At 43.4% G+C, this 16,269-nt stretch overlaps 1 pseudogene; it reads right to left on the reverse strand.

Annotated features, from left to right (window-relative positions):
• Positions 1–354: 354 nt before the first annotated feature.
• On the reverse strand, positions 355–1,620 carry LOC110565727 (large ribosomal subunit protein uL24-like; annotated as a pseudogene).
• Between the last annotated feature and the right edge of the window lie 14,649 nt (positions 1,621–16,269).

The following is a 16,269-nucleotide window of genomic DNA, read 5'->3' on the forward strand; positions in this document are numbered from 1 at the left end:
TAAAGTCAGTTTCCTGGCTTACAGATAAATCAGTCTTAACCTGAGCACTAGCTATAAAAGGAGTATACATGGGCTGATTCCATGCTGTGAGAATTAGTGTGAGAAAACTGTAGCATGAAGCTCTGAGCAAAGACAAATTCACAGCAGTACTTCCCACAAATAGTTTATTCTTTTTTTTTTTTAATTGGGTTTCTGTTTTCACATTTACTATTTCCTCACTCTCACTAGCATTGGATATGATTTGTTCTTTCTCTAGTTTTCTTTTTTATTTAACTTTTTATTGATTATTTGTGAATTTCACATCACGCAAATGAATCCCACTCATCTCCCCATCCCTTCTTATCCATCCTCTGCCCTTGCAACCTCCCTCCAAAGAGGAAGAAAAAAAGATCCCATTGTGGAAGCTGCAGTGTGTCACTGTGTGCCCCACAGTATAACCTTTTGTCCACACTTCTTAGCTTGCCAATGTTTATTGCAGTGACTCCTTGGTCTGGTTCCAGGTCTCTGGCTTCTGCTCCACCACCAATACTGGATCCTCATCAGGACTCCTCTTGGATATTCTGTTGTTGCCCTGTGTTGTGGAGATCTTGCAGCTTTGGATGGGCCTCTTCACATACCCCAACAGTTCGTAGATGGGGTAGATGTTGGGATGGGCCAGCTCAAGGCCCTGGATCTGGGCCTGGGGGACAGGCTGAACTGATCAGCCCACCAGCTCTCCTGCACTCAACCACCAGACAAGCTCTCCATCACTCCATGCTAGCTCATCTACTGCCCCAGCCCCACCATCAGAACCAGCTCTATTGTGCTGCCTGCTCTCAGCAGGCAAGGGATGGGCCAGCTCTTCCACCTACCACAAGTGACAAAGCTTGGGAGGATGCAATGGGGAGTGGGGGATGCCAGCCCATGGCAGACTAGTTGTGGGGCCAGCTCTCCAGTACCCACAAACTCCAACTAACTGGTGCCCCCACCACTAGGGTCCCCTCTACTGTGCCGCTCTCCTGAGTGCTGCAGCAGGTGAAAGACAGAGCCAGCTCTTCTGTTTTCATGACCCCTCAGGGCCAGCTCTCCCTGCCTGCTGCAGGTGGTAAGGGGCAAGGGGTTGAGTGGACAGTTTATTCTTTCTATCTTTTCTCTTTTTAACTGAAACAGTCTTTAATGAAAGTTGTATAGGAGAGGCCTCTACTCCTGCATCTTCTCAATCTTTTCTTCCTTGTGTTAGCCCTTCTCTTTTCCTACTTGTCGAGACTTGGCTTTCCTCTCCATGATCTTCTTGCTGTCTTTGTCCAGCTTTAGCCTGGTGATAACCACCCTGCTGGGGAGGATGCCCACATGGACGGTTGTGCTGTTCACCTTTTCTCCCTGTGCTCACTCAGTGTAGATGATGTATTTCTTCCTGAACACATGGGCCACTTTGCCAATCTGCTGGCCTTTGTAGTGTCCTCGGACAACCTCAATGTCATCATCCTTTCGAATGGGCATGGAGCGAACATTATACTTCTGTCTCAGCTCTTTGGGAAGAGGAGAAGACATGATCATCCTCCGGATGTGAGACGGTGCATTGAAATGCCACTTGCAGTTCTTGCTTCGGTCAGAGGTCACAAAGTGATTGAATGTCATTCTGGCAGCTATGATCTAGTGATGGCTGCAAAAGGAAAGAACTTGAATAGTTTATCGTCAGTGTCATTTATTTCATGATATTCACAAACAAATGCATTTTTCTACTTAAAAATGAGGCTTTTTATTTGGGTATGTCAGTACATATCTGTGATTCAAGCACTTAGGAGGAAGGTTGAGGCAGCGATTTATAGTTTGAGGTCACTCTGTGGCTATACTTCCAATACAAAAGTAAATAAAATTAGGAAGGAAGGAAGAAAGAGAGACACTAGTAGACTTCCAACTTCAAATCTAAAGTTCCATGTTAACTTAGCAAAGAACTTTGCCCATACTGTTCTGTCAGTAACAATTAGGACAGTTTGGCCTGATTATAAAGTTATCTGATGTTTCCATAAGAGCTAGCAGTGAGCCCTTCCTAACTAATTAGCTTAGAGGAACACTGTGACATTCCTTCTACACAATAAGGAAAGGTTATGAGATATATCCTTTTTGTGAACACAACCATGTATGATAGTGTAGGGGTTATAGTATTCTGCAAACTAGAGTTAACTAGGGAAGAGAGAATCTCAATCAAGATGTCTCCACCAGACTGACCTGCAGACAAGACTGTGGGGCATTTTCTTAAGTAATGATTGATATAGGAGGGCCCATGCTACAGGGCACTATCCACCCCTCGGCAAGTGGTCCTGGGTTGTATAGGCAAAGGAACGGAATGAGCCATGAGAAGCAAGCCACTAAGCTGCACTCCTCCACGGCCTCTGTTTCAGTTCCTGCTTCCAGCTTCCTGCCTGGCTTGAGTTCCTGCCTTGGTTTCCTCAATAATGGATAGACTCCGTTACATGTTACGGAATGTGTAAGCCAAATGAACTATTACTCACGAAGTTGCTTTTGGACATGCTCTTCATCATAGCAACATCAAGCAAACTAGACAAACAGGAACCTCAAAATTCATCCAAATAAAAGAGAAAGGGGAAATGCAGTCAGCCAAATTGTTAACTTCAAGCTGAGATTTGGCAGAACATTGGGAAGAAAATATCTTCTACTCTTTGACACTTCACACATATTCAGTGAACAGAGGCAACCCAAGGTTTACAGCAATCCAAGCAATGCAGTTTGCTGGGGGGGGGGGGAGTCTAGCACCCAAGATTTCTATATATTGTCATAAGATTTAAAAATATCCATTTAGAGGACATGTCTGTCCGCTGATTCAGCCCCACTGCTTTCTGTCAACAATGATAATATTATTCCAATCCCTCACACACTCAGCAGTTACTTAACAAAGAAATAACAACTCCCAGGAAACAGAATAACCCATCAAGCTGAAAAGCACACTAAGAATCCAAAGAAACATAACAAAGAGCAGGTGCTCTTTGCTCTGATTGCCGATCGCTCTTATCGCAGAAATGGTTCTAAACACAAGCTCCTACTTACAGCTCCCAGAAAACAGCATCTCAGGGGATGCAATAGGCAAAGGGTATGATAAAACTTACAGTTCCCAGTGACTATGACAAAGCAGTGACAAAACTAGAAAGAGCTTGCAGCAGACTACTGAACGGGTGCTTGTCTGCAGTCATTTAGACAAGAGCAAGCAAGCAGCCAGGGACAGCTTAGCAAACACAGAAGCAACCTTGCCTCATCTGAGTGGGGCATACTGACCTATTGGGAAGACTTGGTAGTCTATGTAGAAGCTTCTCTTCAGAAAAGCAATGAGACAGTTTGCAATGAGGCATACGGAACTGCTTTGCTATTCAAGTGACTGAGCAGAGAGGATGCCGCTGAGAAAACAGTGCTGGTACATGACAGTTCACCCATTCCTCACCCTGAAAGAGAACTGCGGTTACAGACTGCATTCATCGCAGACAGCATTCATGTGGCTTTCAGCTTGTTTTGGAACATTGCTTCTTAATTTTAACCTATGTCCAAATGAGTCCATACCGAAACATCCTTCTCTCTCTCTCTTCCTGCCTTCTTTTTTTCCCTCCCTCTCTCCCTCCCCCATCCCCATCTCTTCTTCCCCAAGACCTCCATATTTAAGTGAAGAAAACTGTTCCGTTGGTTTGTTTCAAGCTAACACTTCTTTCTGTTGAATCCTGACTGGCAGCATGATGTCAAATGTCACTGCAGATGCAGGGCAATCTGGCTCTCCCACCCACCCCAGCCACCCCACTCAGGGAACACTATGCTTAAGGCAGATCCCCAGTGGTCAACTGTGGTGTTGACACAATTATTGACTGAGATGGGATTTGTTCGCTCAACAAACAAAATTAAATGTCACCTAATAATTAGGAGATATTGGCATCACATAGTAAACAAGAGACTCCTTGAGTAATTATTTATGGATATATTGATACATATTCCTTTAGCTTCTTAGCATCCTATCTGTACAACTGTTCCTGATGGGAGGAAAGGTTTGTGGCTTTGAGTTGGTGCACAAACCTGGGCTAAGTGATGACAAGGGCTTTGGAGTTAACCTTAGATCCCATTGCAAATGTTTGAAATAGTTTCTATCCTCTTTCTTCCTACATCATGTCTTTCACTCCTTAATATATCCATTAATTGTTATACGGAGAGCTTCTGCTCCAATCTGCTGGCTTGAATACTTTGAAAGTGAGATGCTTTAATTAATTGAGTGAACAACAGTGCAGGCAACAGAAATCTCTCATGATAATTCATTTTTCCATTCCCCCTCTTTTAATGAATTCAATCAATGTGAAAGTTAATTCCTTTATGTATTTTAGGGTCCTGTGAGTTTTATGGTAGATGTGAAGTGATTGAACAGGCAAGCAAACTGGATTGAGAGTCCTTGTCAGTTTTGGATTGGCATTTGCGGGAGGGGTGAGGAATCATGAGGAAATCTCAATGAATTTTCCTGTGCTTTCAATTGTCTTCTTCAGGTAGTTGTGTTTGTAGCTCTCAGGAATGAAGCTTTATTTAGTTGAGCAGTTTCTCGCTAACATGTTTTGCATTGAATCCTGACTGGTATTGATGCCAAATGACCCTGCAGATGCAGGGTGATGTAGCTATCTCCTCCACATACCCCCGACCCCTACATTCAGAGAATATGGCGCTCAAGGCAGATCCTGAGTCCCAGTTTGCCTCCTTCGGTACAGTAGTCTGTTGTGGTGCTCATGAAGTAATTGCCCCAGATGGGATTTGTTCACTTAACAAACAAATAGTAGATGCTCACTTTGTGGTGAGCAGTGCAGTAATTCTCTGTTCTCCATCAGTAGAATGAAAAGAATGAGTAGAATGAGTCTTCGGGCAAACTACCCTGGGGTTATGAGGATGTATTTCTTCATGGGTATTGAGTAGGGGAGCGGTTATCTTTGGGTTTCAGTTCCTTTGCCTTCCCTACATGTGGGTAGCCAAATGCTTGTATGCCAATAAAAACGTATAGCTCCATTTGCCTAGCTATGTTTTTACCTTTTTATGATTTAAATTAAACTTAGAGAGAGAGCAGTCATCTCTCTAAAAGATAAGCTCTCTTCTTTCAAAGAACATGGTTAGATGAATAAGACCAACATAAAACAACAACAACAAAATGTTCTAAAGTGTGGGTGTAGTTATTAGGCAAAGACAGAGTGTTCTGGGAAAGGTGAATACAAAGCACCTCCTTAAGAATGGAGGAGTTTTTGAGGGGGTGTTGTCATGTAACTGCAGATATGAATGGTATCCACTAAAGTCGAGCAGTGTGGCAATGCAGTGACACTCAAGCCTAAGGGGAGGGCTGGGGAGAGTGCAACAGGGAAAATCTGTGGAAAACTTGAAGGAGAGAAACATTTCCCTAAAGTTCTCCGACCTCCACACACACATACCATGGCATCATACCTACCCACCAATGCATATGAACACACACACGGAAGCACCCCCATAAAACAAACAGGCAAACAACAACAAAACCCTTAAAAGTCAGGAGACTCCAGGATAAGAAATTCCAACAGAAAAATAATGAAGAGCGTGTATGATGGCCACAAAATGAGTGCCAGAGCTCAGGGGGTTGGCCATCTCAGAAAAGACCAGTCAGCAAAGGGCTCGACATGAGGAAGCCAACTGGAGAAAAGAATAAAGAGGCAAAGATGTGATTATTCTCAGCCTCATTCATCATCATAAATATCTGATTTGATGTTAAATAAAGTGGGAAGCCATCAAAAAATTTAAATAAGGAACTGATAGCATTTTAGTTTTTACAGGTTCTTTCAGTTGTGTATAGGAAAATGTGTTGAAAAGGGAAAGAAGAGATAGGAGTTAGAAATCTGTGGTCCTGATTTAGGCAAAGGATGATAAAAGATTGGATTTAGGTGGTAGATTAAATAAACATTTTGGAGGCTGGTAAGATGGCTCGGCACTGGCTGCTCTTGCAGAAGATCTGGGCTTGATTCCCAGAACTCACATTGTGGCTCACAACCATTTATAACTTCAGTTCCAGGTGATCTGGTCCACTCTTCTAGCCTTTGAAGCCACTTTACCCTCACAGTGCACAGCCATACACGCAGGCAAAACAAGCATGCACATAAAATTAAAAATTATGATATGACTGGGAGGGAATGAGGGATCGGGACACGGCTGGGATACAGAGTTTATAAAATGTAACTGATAAAAAAATAATAATAATAAAATAAAAAATACAAAAAAAATTAAAAATTATAAAATAAGATATTTTAGTTAGTAGAACTGAGGGCCTGGTGGGCTTTATATGGTGCATTTGTTGTTGTTTTGTCAACTTGATGTAAGCTACAGTCATCTGGGAAAAGGAAATCTTAACTGAGAAAACGTCTTCATCGGACTGGCAAGCCTGTGGGAGCATTTTCTTCATTAATGATTGACGTGGGAGCACTCAGCCTACTGTAAGCACCACTGCCCATGAGCAGGTAGTTCTGGGTGCTACAAGGAAGCAGAGTGAGCTACAAACGGGAGCAAGCTAGTAAGCAGTGCTTCTGCATGGCCTCTGTTTCGGCTCCTGTCTTCAAGTTCCTGCCTTGCTTAAGTTTGTACCATGACTTTCATCGATGATGGGCTGTCACCTGGAAGTTAAGATAAAGTAAATCCTTTCTTCCCCGAATTGAATGGTGTTTATCTCATCAGTGGAAGCCATTCCTAAGTGAGTGAGTGACTCATGTCATAGCATAACTATTAGCATTTACAACTTAAAATCTCAACAAACCAAATTTTTGTTCACTAGCGCCACAAACAAAAAATTATGGATAAGCAGAGAGAGCATTATGCTGCACTGGAAGTTTTTAGTCCCACTTGGCACAAGATCTTGTGTTCAGCAAATGCGCACGCATGTGTGACATGAGTAATTAAAGCTGGCAGTACTCCTGCCATTCTAATAATTTATAAGAAAAAGTTAAAGGCATATTTTAAATAATTTTTCCTGATTTCTTAAATATTAGTGGAATAATAAATATTACAGTTGGAAAGGTTCATCTGGCTTTGGCAGCCCTGTCCCCAGCAAACCCACATCTTTGTTGTTATTGGACAAGAGAGACTCATTCCATTGGGCTGGGTCCTAGGCATACTGGGTGCTGGGCTGTTGCTGAGCTCCATGGCACTTCATGGGAAAGGCAGAGAGATGGTTCTTGATGGTTTTGAAGCCTAGATCCAGCTACGACATGAGAAAATAATTTCCTCTTTTACTTTACGTTCATATAATAGGATGTGTTATTTTTCACAGAATCAATGATCTTTTTAGGCTGTGACTTACAAATGAATTCTATATTAATAAGATTATGTTAATATTTATTTATAAAAGAGCCAAAACACTTAACATCTAATTTCATGTCAGTTAAAAATCTGTCTTATTTTTGTCTAACCTGTGCCTGACTGTTATGTAAAGGCTAAAAGGATCATTCACTATTTGTACTGTCTGGTGACACTGTCCTCTGAGGTGTTCAAGGTCCAATTCCTGGAGGTCAAACAGAATGAAGGGACTAAAAGGATGACTAGCATTTGTCTTTTTTCTTGCAAAGATAAAAGAGATCCAGGAGATGACAGAACTCCTCTAAAGGGCTCCTGACATTCTGATTTCACCAGAGAGGCAGTAGAGATGCTGGAAGCTGAATTTACTAGTGCACACCCTGAAAAAGCGTATCTGGAGGGAGAAATGTTTCCTAACCTCTAAGGCAGGCAACAGTTGGCAAAATAATGACTCATTCTAGTAAATGTCATGACACGTAGAGAAAAAATTAAAGAAACCAATAGAGGTTCTTAAAAGTAACCCCTTTTGGAAACTTTACTGACATAAAAAAAGAAAAAAAAGAAAAGAAAATGGCGGTTTGGGTCCTGTCTTAGTTACTTTTTCTATTGCTGTGATAAAACATCATGACCAAAGCAATTTATGAAAGAGAACATTTACTTTGGGGCTCACGTGTTTAGAAGTTAGAGTCCTGACCATCATGGTGGGGAGCACGCCAGCAGGCAGGAAGGTAGTCATGGTGCTCCAACTGCAGCTAAGGGCTCGCATCTACAAGCATAGAGTAGAGAGAAGAGCCTGGGGGTGCTGTGGGCTTTTGAAACCTCAAAGAACACTCTCAGTGACACACAGTCTACAACAAAGCCACATGCCCTATTCTTCCCCAAAGAGTTCCAATAACCGGGGACCAAATATTAAAATTTATGAGCCTCTGGACGCCATGCTCGTTCAGAACATACATGTCCACCTACACAATCTCTTTTCCTTTTAGTTCTTTGAGAATCTCATGCAATGTGTTTTGATCAAATTTGCCCCTCAACTCCACCAAGGTTTACTCCCCCATCCCCATCAACCTGATTTTGTGTCCTCCCCTCCTTACACCCATAAAATTCAGTCTGTGCTACCAACACATGCTTCAATGTATGTTGTTCCATTGGAGTGTGGTTGATCTATCAGCAGTTATATGTACATGTGTGTGCATGCATGTGGGTATGTATATCTGAGTACAGATGACTGTGGAGGCTCAGGGGTGTGTGCTGAGTGACGTGGGTGCTGAGAACTGAACTGTGTCCTCTAGGGAACAGTAAGTGTTCTTAATTGCTGAGCCATCTCTCCATTTTCCTAGGGGCTACACTCTTAAAGAAAAAGGGCTTTCCCAATCCCAGTAGTATCAACTGCTAATAGCTTCTCAGCTGGCTAGGAGTGGGAATTCATGCCCACGTCTTTTCTCCATGTTGGGATTTGGTCTGGCTTGAGCACAAGTCTTGTGCTTGCTGTAAATAACTGCTGTGAGCTTATGTGTATAGCTTCCCTGCTGTGTCCGGATGGTAATGTTTCCTTATGGCCATCTACTGCCTCTGGCTCTTACGCCCCTTTTACCCCCACTTCTGCATTGATCCTTGAGTCTTAGGAAGAAGGGGTGTATTTTAGGGCTAAGCATTTTGTAGTCTCTTACTACAGACAGTCTACACCTAGACCAGGTGTGGGTCTCTGTGGGAATCACCACCTAGAGCTGTCCCTACCACTTAGCTGGGCACCATGGGAGATCTGGCCTTGAAGGCCTGAGAGCAGGAGAGCTGGCCCTGCCCTGCACTGCTGCAACACTTGAGAGTAGCCCTCTTCCCCCCCTCCCCCGGGCCGTGCAGGAGAGCTGGCCCTGGTGGCATGAACAAGGGAGAGTTGTCAAGCTGACCAGCTCAGATCCAGATCCAGGGCCTTGTGTTGGCCCACCCTAGTATTCACCTATGAACGGCTCGTTCTTGTGATAGGGCCAGTCTTCCAGTGCCTCCAAACCAAAGCTGCAGCATCTCATGACACAGGGCAGCAACAGGATAACTGATAGTGTAGCAGAAGCCAGAGGCCTCAAACCAGGCCAATGACTCACTGCAATGAGCATTTGCACAAAAAGCTGTTTAGCAAAAAGGGTAAACTGTGGGACACTGTGACACACTGTGACACACTGAAGCTTCCACAGCAGAATTTGTTTGTTTGTTTGTTTGCTTGCTTTCTTTTGAGGAGAGGTTGCAAGGCAGAGAGTGGATGTGGAGGGACGGGGAGATCAGTGTGATTGGGGTGCATGATGTGAAATTCGTAAAGAATCAATAAGAAAGTTAAAAAAGATAAAGAGCTATGGACAAGGCATGAACAAGGATCACCACAGCCAGATGTGAGCAGGGCCTTTGTGGATACAGGGCGGCTGCCTGGGCTCTGTGTGGCCACAGCTTTCCATCATAGGTTAGACCATTCTTTGCAATTCTCTAGTTAAACCATTTCCTAGTCAGAGGCCAGGAGATGCCCAATGTGGAAAGAACTTGCTCTGCAAGCACGAACATCTGAGTTTGGGTCCCTACCACCACTTACGAGTTGTGCACAGAGGGCTGTGTATGGGACAGGGGAGAGGTGGGTTACCCTGGGTTCTCATTAGCCAGCCTGTCCAACCCAAACCAGCAAGCCCTAGAGAAAGACAAGAGAAAAACTCTGTCTTAAAAAACTAGAGAGAGTATTAGAGGATTGACATTGACCTGGGGCTTCTATGCATGTGCTCACACATGCACTTGTACACACACACACACACACACACACACACACACACCTTCATAACCATGAAATTTGCCACTGTTCAACACTTGGAAGAGGGAAAATATGTCACAGACTCAGTGTAACAGGAGGATGTGGGACATCTGCTCTCAGGAGCTTGTTGGGAAAGCCTAGTGCCCAGTTAGGCTGGAAACTTCCCTTGAGCAGAGACTCGGGGAACAGTTGAAGAAGAAGCTGTATTCTGGTGAGAACAGAGCCTCTCATGGGGCACCTGCTGAACAAAAGCTCACAGGTGCTCTGGGCGATTTGATGCCACCAACTTAATAAAGCCCTGAAACCCAGGGAATCTCTTTCTTCCCTGCTGGGAGATGAAGCTCATTAGCTCTTTGAAGGCTTAGATTTTTTTCACCAAACCTACTTTATTTAGGGTTCTTAAATGTTTCTCCCTCCCTTCTCCCCACTGACTAGGGGTGAAAGGTTATTAGGTAAAGGGGGTTGTAGACCTTTATAGAAGTAGTTGCTTGGGATGAGTCCAGTCTTTGTTGTTGAGATACCAGCAGTCCAGTCCAAAGGCCAACACCAAGCAGTAACAGGGATCAGCACGAGTCAGAAGATAGGGACAAGTGTGCAAAAGCTGCAAGACTCAGCAGGATTGCCCTGAGAAGTGCTCTGGGATGTTTTCTCTGTGGTCAAGTGTGGAAGCACAAAAACCAGCGCAGCAATGTCAGCACAAAAGGCGATGTCTCACTGTCCATGGGCTTCTACACATCTCCTCTCCTCAGAGTCCACCCACAGATGTTTTAGCTGACCAATGTCATACCTCTCGCACGAGACAGCAAAACATCACGCGCCCTCTCACAAGACAGCTTCTAGCCAAACATCACATGACTCAACTGAGTCTTCAAAGAAACCAGAAGCTTCCACTTGAGCTATTAAAGTTGTTAACAAATTTCTATTTCAAAAATAACTAAATCAATAAATCACTTTTTTATGAAGAAATCATGCACATTAATTTACTCATGGAGTTATTTTATTTTGTTGTTTTTAGTTTGGATTTTGCTATCAGACAAAGAATGCCTCATCTTGAAACAGATAATGTGATGAATGCTAATCTCTCAAGAATATACAAATGCAGTTGTGAAGGACGGGTGTTCTGAAGTCCATAAAGGGTACCCCAGAAACATAAAAATTACCTCTGTAGGTCCTGATATCAGTCTCTCATTACTCATTTTCTGGTTTGCTTGGTTAAAACGCTTAGCCGTTTTTCACATCACTGCACATGAATAAAATGAGAACCTTGGTACAGTGCCCTGAAATAGACAAAAAAGGGAATTTGGCTTAGAGGATTCCAGAGGTGGTGGCACCCTGAGGCTATGGGATGAACATCCCTCTTCTCCGCAGCTCACAGGAGGCCCAGCTGTGTGCTTTGACACACTAGCTGAGACTGTGGATTTAAAAATAAATGTGTCGTGTGTTTTCCCATTACTGTTTTTTTTTTTTTTTTCAAATGAATATTTTAAAAGCTCTTTTCTTAAATTCTGACTTTGGGCTTACACTTGATTCCTAAAAGTTAATGGAGGCTATTTTCACTTTTTTTTTTTTTTTCTAAAACGAAAACATCTCAATTTATATCAGTTTATACAGTAGGTAGACACTTTCTATTTAAAGAGAGTGCTGCTCTGTGGGAGCTGTAAGGGCCTCCACAGAGGTGGATATCACTTTCTGTTCACCCCTTGAATCTGAGATGAGCCTTCCTAGGCCAGCACAGCATTCAGGTCCTCGCTTCAGGGCCCTTTGATGCTGAGCCACGGCCTTCTCACTGGTGACCTTTGCTTCTCAAAGGCTGAACCTGGTTTCTCTCCCAGGGCCTGTGAGTTACATTTAAAGGTAGCACTTCGTTTCTTGTTTTAAGTCTATTCTTCCCTAATTACATTAAGTGCTTATACTGTAATATCCTAGTGAAAAAATATGTAAGAAAAGTCCCCAAACTGTAAGAAAAAGAAAGAGGGAAAGGAAGAAATACTTGGTAAAACATTAAGTTGACTTACAGCATATAAAGAGGGTGTGCTTTCCATTTGACATCAGTGAGATAGGTGTTTTTGTTTTGTTTTGTTTTGTTTTGTTTTTGCCCATTTTTCCTAAACTGTTCTCCAATCGGACAAGTCTCACGGCTCTAAGCTGGAGTTAGTTGTTTTTTAAAGTCATGCTCTACTGAGGTTTCTTCTGAACTGAGCTCTCCCGTTTTGTTTTTACAGTGGCTTCCCTTTTTTCCTTCCTGCTGCTTTTCCACATTTCAAACCACTTCTGTGTCTAGAGCAGTCTCTCCGTGGGGCTCAGGCAAGGGTCAGTAGTGTCAGCTGCTACCAATGTGAACCAATTACTCTCCCCACAGTCTTTCCTGAAAATGCCTCACCCGTAACAGCAGAGGCCACTTCCTCAATGCAGGGGTTTACGCTGCCATCTGGAAGCCGATAGACCGAAGTTTCTGCCTGCCTTATCCAGATTTCTAGCGTTTCCTGCGGAGGTCCCGCCACTGTCCGCTCTTAGTCATCCCCTGACTCATCGTACTGAGCTTTAAGTAAACAGATGACTCTAAGATAGAACTGGTTCATCTCTAGGTTAAACCCGGGAGTAAAGGAAAGCAACTTTCTTTCACTGACGATGAAGCCTCAGAAGTCATCTTTCTCAGTTCTGGACCTAGGCTTCAGGACGGATCTCTTACCAGCATCTATCTTAACCAATTCACAAACTTTTCTACTATTGATGAAAAAAGGATGCAAAAAACAGGACCACTGCATGTTTCAGCTTTAAGAAGCAGTTTGTAGGCACTTTGGATCACGATTTCAATTTAGTTGGGGCTCAAAATGGTTGTGATGTCCATCCATCTGCCCTCCTCATGACCTACGTGCATCACTCTGTTGGCCAGGGTGCGGTACCTTTCCTCCTAAGCAGGGCTGGTTCTGCTCAGTGCCCTTGGGTAAGACAAGTACAGGGCGCAGCTGCCGTTTATTTATTGTGGGTGGGTAGGGGTACAATCGCCACAGTGAAGCGGTGCAAATCAGAGGGCAGCTTGCAGAGTCCCTTCCCTCCCGCCACCGAGTGGCCTGGGGTTCAGCCCAGCCCCTTAGCTTTACCTCACAGGCCAACTATTTTAACAATTAAAGTCCTCTCCATCCCTCTCATCCATCTCTCCCTAGCCTGAGATTTTCTTCCTTTCTCAGCTTCTGCAATTGAGTTGTCTATCCCAGAGTCCAGAAATAGGTCAAAGATTTTATGCATAGTTCTGTGTGTGAAGATATTCATTATTCTAAGAGAATGTGGTCTTAGTGGTCATCAGATTACTAAACTACCTTATTCTTAGGACTGACAGGAAATGTTCAATGCTAATGTAGAGCTAATAGCTTATAAATTACACCCAGCGCGGGAAATAACTGTGGTGTTGGTGTTTTCATATTTATATGCACAATTTCGCCTGCTATGCCCCCTGAGATGCTTCTGCTCACAGGTTTCCGTGGCTCTCAGTGATTTATTCGGCATGAACTACAAGACATCACGCCATCAGGGCGAATCCTCATGCACCGTCACAGAGTACAGAGTGTTGGAGTGAGATTCACGGCCCCTCAGCTTCCAGGTCTCTTCAAATACTGTGAAATATGCTAAAGATGAAACAATCTCATCATGAATATTACTAGTCTTAGCTGTGGATATGGCTCAGTGGCATAGTGTTCATCTTCTTTGCATAAAGCTAGTTTGATCTCCAGCAGGGCAGAAACAAGACAAAAAATGAAGCAAACAGACAGAAAATAAAATAATATAAAAAAATAAAATAAAAACAAAACAAAACAAAACCCTCTCCAAACCCTGTTTGCTTTTTAAAATATCTTTTGCCCCAGTGACCTAATGGACAGTTCATGATGATATAACAGAAATAATCCAAAAGACATGAGTAACCTCTCTCAAAATACAAAATTGTTTTAAAGGCTAAATTGAAACAACCCCAAATATAAAGCAGACAACATTTTATACAGTGAGTCATGATCTCAGCTTTAATAGCCACATTCAATTTGGATAATTGGTTTCTTTAATTTTAGAAAACCTACAAAAGCAGATAGTGTGTGTGTATGGGGGGGGGGGTCCCCACAAATGCATGGCCCCTAGAATAAAGATCTGAAGGGGGCAGGAAAGGAATCCAGTTCAACACGCCTAAGTTAGCTCTTGTTGGCTCAAGCTTCTACAGCCAGGCAGTTTACTTTAGACACATTTAAATACAGTGCAAGTTTGGAAAAAAATCTCTTGGTGACAATGATTTCAATCCCGTGCTCACAGTGAAGGTTAAGGTGCGACTTCACTGAAACTCTTTTGCAAAGCACATGTGACCTCTTCCATAAAGCTGGCTTCTGCAGCCTAAGGGCCTAGGTAGGGAACGATCTGGTGTTGTCTTGGTCTTACAGATAGCAGAGGCCACAGAGCTGTGAAGGACACGTGACACCTTCCCTAAGTATGTCTCTATTGACTGAGAAGCCATGTTCTCAAGATAAAGGTGTGGGAAGGAAGGGTCTGAGATAAACGTGACAGCCTGGGCATTTCCAGTGTGGCTGGCCCTACAGTTAGCACAGGTTACCTATTAACTGCATCCTCACCCAGCCTTCTGGGGGGGGGCAGCTGTACATATCTTTTTCACTGAGATAAGCCTGAATGTTCCACATTTCTACTTTCCCTATCACTATCTGTGGGTGTGAGTACCTCATGCCTTCTACAAAACAGAAGTGTATAAATTACTGAAAATGTAAGATTGCTGTTCAAAAGGTATGAAAAGTTGGACTGGCGTGTAGCTCAGTGGTAGAGCATATGTTTAGCATACAATATCAACTCCCAGCATGAACGCAATAAATGTTAACGATGTCGTTCGCTGCTAAAGAACAGAATTGGTATCGGTGGCTCGGCAACTGCCATAATTCTGTTCATAAGAAAGCTGTGTGCTGTGCTACTGTTCTTCGTAAGAAAGCCATGTGCATGTCCTTGTTTGTAAGAGAGCCACGCGCGCGTGTTACAGTCTGTGAGAGAGCCACGCGCGCGTGTTACAGTCTGTGAGAGAGCCACGCGACGCACTAGTACAAAGAGCCTTGCAGGTGCTGCGGTCAGCCACCGTTGTTGAGTGCCTCCTGTGCTTTCCACGTGGTCAGTGATTGCAGTGACCCGGCACTGGAAGACTTGTCGTTCGCCGAGGACCATCTCCTTGGTAATATCCTGATGCCCACAGTGCTCTTCCGTGGACCTTCACGCTTATTGTTCCAGTTCGCTCTCCCTAGCTTAAGCCTCCAGCCATCACCCTTGTTGAGCTGCGCTATGGTGGGTTGCACTTCAGCTAGCATTCCAGCCCCCAGTCAGGGGTAGAAACTGGAAACTACATCACAAGGCGATGGGGACAGAGGAGCATGTGTGAAGTAACTTATGAGAGTCCAAGGGGAACAATAAATATGAGAAAAAGAAATGATTTGGGAAAGAAGATTTGTCCCTCAGTATAAGTTTTACAGTTTCTTTTTGTGTACACATAACATATGTTCTGTGACCATGAAGTCATCCAAAATGATATCAAAAAACTCCTGGACTCTACTGTTGTAAAGAATGGTGGATGAAAACACAATGATGTTCTCTGATAAAGTTATGTATATTTCCTAGCTCTCTCTCTCTCTCTCTCTCTCTCTCTCTCTCTCTCTGTATGTATGTGTATTTCTACCTCCTGAAGTGGAGAAAAAAGATAGCAATGGTAAAAGGAATGAGGAGGGAGAAAGTGTGACTGGTCAGAAGAAAGTATGAGTTAGCAGGTAGGAGTGGCTGCTGACTTGAAGAAAGCAGGGGTGTGGGATTTACTAGGCTATACTGATCCAGATGAAATACAGTAGATGACAGATGGAAACTGAGAGCTTAATGAAGTGTTGGAGGAGAGTGGGGAAAAGAATGGTGGATGTGTCTGCTTCAAAACCAGAATGAATCAGGTGTAGTGGCATGTTTGAAATGAAGTACTAGGAGTCAACGTCACAAAAATCAAGGGTAAGCCTTGGCCACATATCAAGACCATCTCAACACAACGACAAAAATAGAAACAAAAGCCACCCAGGCAACCAAAACCCCTCACTAAGAATAGGAAATAAATTCTTGTCTTTTTGTTTGCTATGGTTCAAAGTATCTTCTGAAGATTCAAGACA

This window comes from Meriones unguiculatus, chromosome 6 (genome assembly GCF_030254825.1).
Source record: "Meriones unguiculatus strain TT.TT164.6M chromosome 6, Bangor_MerUng_6.1, whole genome shotgun sequence".
NCBI classification, from domain to species: domain Eukaryota; kingdom Metazoa; phylum Chordata; class Mammalia; order Rodentia; family Muridae; genus Meriones; species Meriones unguiculatus.